The sequence below is a fragment of the Lipotes vexillifer genome, unplaced genomic scaffold (assembly GCF_000442215.2).
Source record: "Lipotes vexillifer unplaced genomic scaffold, Lipotes_vexillifer_v1.1 scaffold1329, whole genome shotgun sequence".
Taxonomy (NCBI): domain Eukaryota; kingdom Metazoa; phylum Chordata; class Mammalia; order Artiodactyla; family Lipotidae; genus Lipotes; species Lipotes vexillifer.
The window spans coordinates 2,025,133-2,028,542 of record NW_006797566.1 but is presented as its reverse complement, the minus strand read 5'-3'; the positions used below and the strand labels follow the sequence as shown (position 1 = coordinate 2,028,542).

The window sequence follows — 3,410 nt, the reverse complement described above, 5'->3', positions numbered from 1 at the left end:
ATAACATTATGTAAGTTTAAGGTGTACAACATGTTGATTTGATCCATTTATATATTGCAGTAAGAGTGCTACCACAGCATTAGCTAACACTCTGTTATGTTACGTAATTGTCATTTCTTTTTTGTGGTGAGAACAATTAATATCCAGTCTTTTAACAACTTTGAAGTTTATAACACAGTATTGTTGACTATAATCACTATGCTGTACATTAGCTCTCCAGGACTTATTTATCTACTAGTTCCCAGTTTATTCCTTTGAACAACATATCCCCACTTCTCCACCCCCCACCTCTGGTAAACACCACTCTACTCCATTTTTTACAAGTTTCTCTTTTTTAGATTCCACATATAAGAGAGATCATACAGTATTTGTCTTTCTCTGACTTGTTTCACTGAGCACAATGCCCTTGAGGTCCATCCATGTTGTTGCAAATGGCAAGATTCCATTCTTTTCGTAGCTGAGTAATATTCCAGTGTGTGTGTGTGTGTGTGTGTGTGTGTGTGTGTGTGTGTGTGTGTGTGTGTGTTTAATATCTTATATATTGGGTTGGCCAAAATGTTCATTCGAAACCCAAACGAACATTTTGCCCACCCCCCCCCCAAATATATGTATATATCTCACAATTTCTTTATCCATTTATCCACTGATAGACACTTAGATTATTTCCATATCTTGGCTATTGTAAATAATGCTGTAATGAACATGATCTTTTTGAATTAATGTTTTCATTTCCTTCAGATAAATCCCAGAAGTGGAAACGCTGGATCATACGGTAGTTCTATTCTTAGTTTTTTGAGGCACCTCCATACTGTTTTTCATAGTGGCCGCAACAGTATACATTCCCACCAATGGTGCACAAGGGCTCCCTTTTCTCCACATCCTCCCCAACAGCTGTTGTTTCTAGTCTTTTTGATGTTGGCCATTCTAACAGGTGTGAGGTGATATCTCACTGTGGTTTTGATTTGCATTTCTCTAATAATTAGTGATGTCGAGCATCTTTTCATGTGCCTGTTAGCCATCTGTATGTCTTCTTTGGGAAAATGTCTATTCTGATCTTCTGCCTGTTTTTAATTGAATTGTTTATATTTCTGCTATTGAGTTGTATGAGTTCTTTACATATTTTGTATATGAACCCATTATCAGATGTATGATTTGCAAATATTTTCTCCCATTCGGTAGGTTGCCTTTTTATTTTGTTGGTGGTTTCCTTTACTGTGCAGCTTTTTTGTTTGATCTAGTCCCACTTGTTTATTTTTTCTTTTCTTGCTTTTACTTTTGGTGTCAGATTAAAAAATGTATCACCATGACCTGTGTCAAGGAGTTACCACCTATGTTTTCTCCTAGGAATTTTAGGGTTTCAGGTCTTATATTCAAGTGTTTAATTCATTTTGAGTTAATTTTTGTGTACAGTGTAAGTCCGATTTTATTTTTTCATGTGGCTGTCCAGTTTTCCCAACACCGTTGATTGAAGAGACTGTCCTTTCTCCATTGTATATTCTTGGCTCCTTTGTTGTAAATTAATTGACCATATATGCGTAGGTTTACTTCTGGGCTCTATTCTGTTCCATTGGTCTATGTGTTTATTTTTATGCCAGTAACATACTGTTTCAGGAATTGTGATACCTCCGACTTTGTTCTTCTTTCTCAAGGTTGCTTTGACTATTCAGGGTCTTCTGTGGTTCCATACAAAGTTTAGGATTTTTTCCTATTTCTGTGAAAAATGCCATTGGAATCTTGATAGGGATTGCATTGAATCTATAGATGGCTTTTGGTAGTATAAACATTTTAACAATATTAATTGTTCCAATTCATGAACACGAGATATCTTTCCATTTGTGTCTTCTTCAGTTTCTTTTATTAATGTCTTATAGTTTTCATTGTATAGGTCTTTCATCTCCTGGGTTAATTTATTTCAAGTATTTATTGTTTTTGATGCTACTGAATCAAAATGATTGTTTACTTCTTTTTCAGATGTTTTGTTGTTACTGTATAGAAATAATTGATTTTTGTATGCTGATTTTATATCCTGCAACTTTACTGAATTTGTTGACTAGTTCCAACAAACTGTTTTGTTTGAGTCTTTAGGGTTTTCTATATATAGGATCATGCCATCTGCAAATAGTGACAGTTTTACTTTTTGCTTTCTGATTTGGATGACTTTCATATCTTTGTCTTGCCTAGTTGCTCCTAAGTAGGACTTCCCGTACCATACTGAATAAGAGTGATGAGAGTGGGCACCCTTGTCTTATTCCTGATCTTAGAGGAAAAGCTTTCAACTTTTCACTGATGAGTACAGTGTAAGCTGTGGGTTGATCATATTTGCCTTTATGATGCTGAGGTATGGTCTTTCTATACCAAATTAGTTGAGGGTTCTAATGATGAAAGGATGTATTTTGTCAAAAGCCTTTTCTGCAACTATTGAGATTATCATATGATTTTTATCTTTCATTCTTTTAATATGGTATATCACATTTGCATATGTTGAACCATCCTTGCATCCCAGAGATAAATCCCTCTTGGTCATGATGTATAACACTTTTTTTTTTGGCATATGGAAATTTATTACTATCATGTTTTCATCATCAAAACTTATTATCTTGGTCTTTCCTTCCTGCCTTGGTATAAGGCCAAAAGAGAGACATTGGCTACTTTGACAACCTTAAAGCGGACTCCAGGAGTGTCACCAACAGCACGACCTTTGCGACCAAATCCAGCAACCAGAACTTCATCATTTTCCTCAGTAAAATTCAAACAACCATCATAGGGAGCAAAGGCTGTGATTTTTTTTGCCATTCTTGATGAGCTGAATCCTGACACACTTCCTGATGGCAGAATTTGGCTGTTTGGCTTCAACCCTACTTTTTCAAACACAGTTCCCTTGGCATTAGAAGCACCTCCAAAAGGGTTGGCCTTCAGGGCTGTGCCCAAATGGGCTTTCTTGTACTGTTTATCATGCCACTTCTGGTCTCGTTGGTGGCTACAGAGCTTCCTCGCAGTACGAAGACTGCAACACTTGCCCATCCTGCCGGTGCCATGGGCCTGAACGAAAGAGTATAACCATTTTAATGTGTTTCTGCTCTACGTTTTTGCTTTGTGGTTACCATGAGGCTTACACAAGACTTCTCACAGTGCATTTTAATTTGATAGCAGCTTGACTTCAGTCATCTATGAAAGCTTCACCCTTTTACTTCTCAGTTTTTATATTTTCAGTGTTGCATTTTTATATTGCATATTCATTAACACATTATGGTAGCTATTATTACTTTTAATACTCTTTTCATTTCACCTTTATACCAAAATTAAGTGGTTAACAAACTATGCTATTACAGATTTAGTTTCTAGGTCTGATTGTATACTTATCTTTACCAGTGTGTTATATACTTTTGTATTTTTTTGTCACTGATTAGCTT

At 35.9% G+C, this 3,410-nt stretch overlaps 1 pseudogene; it reads right to left on the bottom strand.

Moving 5' to 3' along the window:
- Window positions 1-2,592: 2,592 nt before the first annotated feature.
- Window positions 2,593-3,021, bottom strand: LOC103070986 (40S ribosomal protein S23 pseudogene; annotated as a pseudogene).
- Between the last annotated feature and the right edge of the window lie 389 nt (window positions 3,022-3,410).